Source organism: Nicotiana tomentosiformis, chromosome 9, assembly GCF_000390325.3.
Source record: "Nicotiana tomentosiformis chromosome 9, ASM39032v3, whole genome shotgun sequence".
Lineage (NCBI taxonomy): Eukaryota > Viridiplantae > Streptophyta > Magnoliopsida > Solanales > Solanaceae > Nicotiana > Nicotiana tomentosiformis.
Window position 1 is genome coordinate 63,343,376 of NC_090820.1, and position 7,177 is coordinate 63,350,552.

Below are 7,177 nucleotides of genomic sequence, written 5' to 3' on the forward strand. Positions count from 1 at the left end.
AATTTTCAAGATCGTCTGAGCAAAACGACACTCCTCATTTATAAGCCAAAAAGTGCATAAGGTAATATTTAGTTTTTAGCTCGCAAGTGTTTGTTTCACCACCCCTGGAGCATAGTATAAAATTTGAAGCAATATTGGGGGTCCAATTTATAAGTTTTAGGTGGAGGTAAAAAGAGGTTCACGTCATGCCGCGACGTTAAATCATCTACTTATTGGGAGGCAACCCAACTTTACTGATTTCCTTTTTTTTTTATTGTATTATTTTTGTAGTTTCGTTTTTGATTTTCTAGGAGCATGGGAAGCAAAGCCATTAGAAGGAAAAAAAATCAAGCCAGATGGTTGGAACTAAGTGTGGGTTGCCCGCACAAACGACCGAGCTTGGGAGAAGTCTGAGTATCTCCTGAGCTGCTAATGCTTCGGCCTTTGGCCTTCCAATGAGTTTCTTTTATCCTCTTATCATTTATGATGTGCATCGGAGACAATGCACAATTTTTAGTGTGGGGTGAGGAGATTGTCTGGGTAATTTTCTATGATATTTTAGTTGTGTTAGTTTAACTGAAGAAAAAAAATTAATTACATCAAAATAAAATTTAGACTTTTTCCGACGATGGATCTCATGAACAGCTTTCTTGAGGGATTAAGGTCCAATAAAAAATTTTAAAATTTTTTTTTTTTTAGTTAGTCGTAGGTAGGAAATAATATCTTTAGTTTTTCTTTGGGCAACGATTCTTTTTCAGGGGATGTAACTTGAATCGGACATTTTTATTTTTAGGAAATCGAGGGAAGAAAACTTGAGTGGTCCTATGTTCCTTTTGATTGTTTGATGCTAGCATAGTTAGGCCTTAGCATGCAAATTACCTTCCTGGCATGTTTTGATGAAAATCAAAGTCATGAAAGATTGAATATCCTATTCGTGACACATCCTCTCAATTTCTTGACTCGTTGTTGATGTAGTCCTTTATTTCTTAATACTTCTTCACTTTGAGATTATTTTCCTAAACTTGAGAGTTGGAATGGAACCGTTTTGACTGTGGTCATGTGCATTATGTGATGTGAGGCCTTGATTACATTATATGCTATCCTGTGTTAGTCTAGAACTTGCCCCGTGTATTAGTCGAAGTGAAATAAGTAAGCTTTGTGAGTTTAGGAGATGATGTAGGCATTTTTTTTATTGTTCATTGAACTATTATACCACCATAAATAAAATTATCCTTAGATAGCCCATTTGAGCTTATAAACCTTTTCTTTTGCGCCCAATTACAACCCGATTTCCATTTTGTTCTTCATTTAATTTTATTGAATTAATCTGCGAAATCACTTAAGTCGCTAGAAGATTAAGGTGAGAGTTGGGGTATCTTTTGAGTGGAACCATATAAAGGCCAAAAGGTGCACATATATTTTGAATGATCATTAGTCAAGGAAACTAAATTTATGGTGAGTGTTGAAAAAAAAATAAGAAAAAGAAAACCAAAGAAAATACGAAAAGAAAAATGAAAGATATAAAATCCACCTCATATTCCTCTTAATATGAGCTAATGAATATATAGATGTGCTTAAAGAAGAAGAGCCAAATCATTTTTCAATTGCTTAATTTATATATACTTGCCTGGTTCCTCAGATTTTTCAATTGCTTCATGATTAGTAAAATTTTCAGATGGTTCATGCACAACTTGTGATGTAGGAGTGATGGAATCCATTGGCACTTGCCGCACTTGTTCTTGTACTCCTTGTGCTATAGAAGAGGTAGAAATCAATGGCACTTGCCACACTTTTTCTTGCAATTGAGATCTTTGCGAAACCTTTTCAGCTTTTGATTGTCTTTTTCATTTTCATTAGACATTATTGCATGAAAGGTTCTTTTTGTTATCAACGATTGATTTCGCAAAAATGCAAGTGATCGAGATTCTGATTGTCTTTCTTCATTTTCATTAGACCTTATAGCTTGAGAGGTTTTTTTTGTTGTCAACGACGAAACCTGTTGGTTTCGCAAGATGCAAGTGATCCAGCTGGAATGCGGTTGGATATTTATTTATTTTTGCTGAGCACCCTTCTTGATTCATGACTGTTAAAATATCTGTCATATTCAAAAAAACAAACACGAAATAGGGTAGCAAAAGCATTAATAGAAAGCATTTTTAAGTAGTTTCTGAATCAAATAAATATCAAATAGGTTAGCAAAAATATTGCCAGAATTATATTCCCGAAAACAATATCAGTTCTCTGTCAATTAATTCAGCAGTAGCAACAAAGTTAATAGATCCCAAGTCCTGCAAAATTGAAGCATATCAGAATAATAATCTACAAGATATAAAAAAATCTTCATATATATATAAATGCATTATCACTTACTCAAAAAATAATATATTTAAAAGAATTTCAGAATTTTCTTATTTAATCATTTGCTTCCATCCAGTCCCAATCAGTATCATCAAACCCACCCTCCTCTTCCGATTCTATAATCATATCATGTGAATGTTGTGCATTAGTTGGAATATCAACAATATCAACGGGTACATCTTCTCTTGACCATCTAACATCAACATCAAGTAATCTAGAGGAGGAACCAATGTCATTATTAGGGTCCCTCCAAAATGTGTCTCCAATATTGGGACAATTATCTTCCTCTAGATCATACAAATCAACAGATACTTTATTCCTTGCATAATAAACATCTTTTCAGTTGGATCCTCCACATAAAAAACTTGATAAACTTGTGATGCCAATACAAAAGTGTCATCTGTACTGCATAATCTATTGAAGTACACCCGAGTTAACCCATAATCATCTATTTCATTACGAAACCAAACACATCTAACTAATACAATGCTAAAACAACCCCAATAATCAACCTCAATGATATCCTGAATAGCTCCATAATAGATAACCTCACCATCGATAGGATTTTGGTCCCTGGCACTAGCAAAACTATCAGTTGTTGCCGATAAAGTCACTCCACTATTTTGAGTCTTGCATCGGAAATCCCGTTCTTTGGTATGAAATCGGTATCCATTAATAAAATATGCAGTATATCTTTTGGCCACCATATTGGGTCATTTGGCTAGCCGTCGTAAATAATCTGGCACTACAATATTTTTAACTTTCTCTTTAAACCAATTACTGAATTTCCGACTATGATTCCTCGCTCTTTCCCGTGCATTTGATCTACTATGATGAACAATTAAATTCTTATATTCCCTGCAATCATGAATATTTCAAGTTTAATCATATAATAAACAAATATAAAATATAAATAAATATATATAAAATTTATCTTACTCGATAAACTTTTCCATTTGCTCATCTCCAGTATTGAACAAAGCATATCGATGTGCTTTAAAACATAACTGTGAATCCATGAGAAAAGTATTTTTTTTTCTTACTTCCAATTGGATGGCCTATATTAGGGAATAAAGGTGACAAATTTTGAGAGCACTCATCATCCACAGTTTGGTACCTACTGAATTTTGTCTTCACGCCATCATGTAGGTATCTCGAACAAAAAGTCAAGCACTCATCAGTCAAAACCCCTCTGCTATTGACGCTTCTGGACAAGATCGATTGCGTACAAATGCCTTGTACTTATATAGGTTTCTCTCAATGGGATACATCCAACGAAGATGAGCCATACCCCTAAGCTTAATTTCATTCACCAAATGAACAGGCAAATGTGGCATATGTTAAAAAATGTTGGATGGAAAATATTTTCATGCTCACATGTTATTTCAACAATTTCATACTGCATTTTTTCAAGATCTCTTTTCCTTATGACCTTACTACATATAGCTCTAAAGAAATTTCCCAACCTAATCAAGGCCAATGAAACATTCTTGGGCAACACTTTTCTAACAGTAACCTGGAGCAAGTAATGCATCATAAAATGAGCGTCATAACTCTTGTACCCTGATATTTTCATCTCCTTCACATGCACGCGTTCTGAAATATTCTAAGCACACCCTTTTAGTAATTTAGCATTTTTCATGACAGTACAAAATAAACGTTTCTCTTTTGGTTTCATGTAGAAACAAGATTTAGCCAAACTTATAGTTCCATCATTATTTGTTTTTGGTTGTAGCTCCTTTCGTATCCCCATTTCTTGTAAGTCATAGCGAGAATTTTCATGGTCTTTTGACTTTCCATCTATTTCCAATAAAGTTCCGAGCAAACTATCACATATATTTTTCTCAATGTGCATCACATCAAGATTGTGCCTCAATTTGTTATGCACCCAATATGGCAATTCAAAAAAATGGATCTCTTTTTCCACGGACCCTTAGCACTCCGAGGCCTTTTTTTAGTTCCCTTTCCAAAGATATTGTTGAATTCAATCAGCTCTTCAAACACTTCTTCACCCGACAAAGGAGCAGGTGTAAGTCTATGCTCCTCTTTACCGTCAAATGACTTCTTATCTCTTCGGAATGGATGATCAAGAGGCAAAAATCTTCGATGACCCAAGTAACACATCTTGTGATTATGTTTGAGATATTGAGAGCATGTGTCATAATTCCAAGTGGGGCATGCCAATTTCCCCTTAGTGCTCCATCCTGAAAGCATATCTAATGCTGGAAAATCACTAACTGTCCACAATAAGGCAGCACGCATTCGAAAAGTTTGGTTGGTTACAGCATCAAATGTGTCTATCCCCGTTTCCCATAGTTCCTTCAATTCTTCAATTAATGGTCGTAGGTACACCTCTATATCATTTCCTGGAGACGATGGACCTGGAATAATCATAGATAATATTATATACTATGGCTTCATGCAAATTCACGATGATAAATTATAGTTCATTAACATAACAAGCCGCATGCTATGAGAAATGCTCATCGTCCGAAACTGTTTGAAACCATCACTTGAAAGACCCAATCTAACATTACGAGGATCGCTAGATAAATCTTGATGCAAAGAATAAAAATCCTTCCAAGCTTCCCCATCAGCAGGATGTCTTATATTCCTATCATTGAGTCCTTCATTAGCATGCCATCTCATTGTAGCAGCCGTTTCAGGAGACATGAATATCCTCTGAAGCCTAGGCTTTAAAGGAAAGTACCTTAAAATCTTTGCAGGGATTTTAGAGCTTGCGTTAGTCAAAGGACCACCATTCTTCCATCTTGAAGACCCACAAATAGAGCAATTATCGGCCTTCTCATTTTCTTTCCAAAATAACATGCAATTATTAGGGCATGCATGTATTTTTTTATAATGAAGACCCAAATCTTTTATCATATTTCTAGCCTTGTTGAAAGATTCTGGTACTTGAGCAAAGGAAAATGCCTCTTTTATCAACTCTAACAAATCTGAGAAAGCCACATTACTCAATCCATGCAAGGATTTAAGCAAGTACAACCGAATAGTGAAACTCAGTTTACTGAAATTTTCACACCCCGGATATAATTCTTGCTTTCCTTCCTCCAATAATTTGAAAAATTTTCTTGCATCTTCAAATTGTCTTTCCCCAACTCCTTCTTTATCCTTTGTCTGACTCTCTATATTTCCAAATGTATCATGAAGTATTCCATCAATATCGTCACGCATGTTAGAACCTTCATCATCATTTCTTGGAAGAGGTGTATTTCTCTAGGAAAATCCCTCCCCGTGGAAAACCCATTTGGTATAACCATCAACAAACCCATGAACAATCAAATAATCCTCCACCATATTTCTATAATGCCAATAGCGATTAATACACTATTTGCAAGGGCATAATATTTCATTTCCTTGGGCGGCTCGTTCAAATTCCTTTTCAAGAAAATTATTCACTCCACATATATACTCATCCGTCCATCTTAGGAGATTCATCCAGCTTTTATCACCATAATCCATGCATATCATATATGATATATTCAAATTACCAAAATTAGTAGTCAAGGTAAGCAAAGTCCAGGGATCAAGAAGGCCATACTTGGAGGTAAAAAAAATAAAAAATTTACCTTTCTAGAGAAACTATACAATGAAGAAACAGATGTAGGATAAGGAATTGTGGATAAAATTTATTCAATTAAGACTGTGAGATTGCAAAGTTAATTACACAATTCACTTTTCTCTATGAAAAGAAAATTTGACACCTAAAGGATAAGATCTCCTAGCCCTAGGTTGAGATTGAGCGGAAATTGGAGATATGATATTTAATTTCACATCCAAGGCTGAATATTTAGAACGTGAACAACATAATATATTGGTTCAACAAAATCTAAATACAAAATATTATTGATAGGTCTAATACTGTATTAAGAAAACAAATCATTGGTCTAATTTAACTGCAAAGATAATTATGTTTCACACGACTGTTCCTACGAATGATTATGTTCTAAAAATAATGAAAAAATTGATGTTTATAGCTTGTACTGATGTATCTAGATTTTCTACTCTATCTGGGTGATGTAATCAAGAAGAGAAGTCGCGTAAACAATATGAAAATATTTTAATAGTACTACAATATTTAGTGTAAGGAAGGATATAATAATAAATTAAGAAGGTATTTATATTTAATTAGAGAATAAAGTAGAGTTGATGTGTGAAGGAACTCAACGGTGTAAATGCTAAACCACAACAAAGAATCCTATAAAGTAGAGTTCATTTTCAGCATTTTTTGTTTGGCTAGTTATATACGTTTTCTTGTTTTAAATGAAACTTGAAAGATGTCTATTGTACTTTAGGTTCTATAGCTTTTAGCTGCTAGTGTGTATAGGGTATGTTAAACTTCAGAAACTGAGAAAGAGAGTGCATGCAGAGGAATCTTTGCTTTCTTCATTCAATGAAGTTTTCCTAAATCCGAAGCATTTGCATGTTTTCATTCATAAACATATCAGGGGTCTGTAAAAGAGATAAGAGATTATAGTGATAATGGTAAGGAAAAGAATCACCATGTTTGAAGGTACAGACAATCAAGAAAGACAACAGAGTTGTGACAAAAATGAGAAAGAAATAGATATGGATTAGCTAAAAGGTAGTATTAGAAAAATTATGTTTAAAGTGGTTTATTATTTACCTTGAAGGTAGACTGAGTTGAAGATGGTTGAACCCTAGCTTTCTTATTAGGTGCCCCGCTTGTAGCTCTATTGTTGCACTTCGCGAAAAGGCAACAAAGAAAGAATTAGTCACTCTTAATCTCCAATTATCTCAAACTAAACTCTACTAGTATATATATCTCCATAAAGCAAAATTTAAATTAGAAAAAGAT

At 34.2% G+C, this 7,177-nt stretch overlaps 1 long non-coding RNA gene across 1 annotated transcript; it reads right to left on the reverse strand.

The window, feature by feature from the left end:
- Positions 1-2,958: 2,958 nt before the first annotated feature.
- Positions 2,959-6,216, reverse strand: LOC138899384 (uncharacterized). The gene is made up of 2 exons (XR_011410867.1): positions 3,277-6,216; positions 2,959-3,195 (listed from the first exon to the last, which is right to left on the reverse strand). It is a non-coding gene; the product is annotated as an uncharacterized lncRNA (long non-coding RNA).
- Positions 6,217-7,177: the final 961 nt, after the last annotated feature.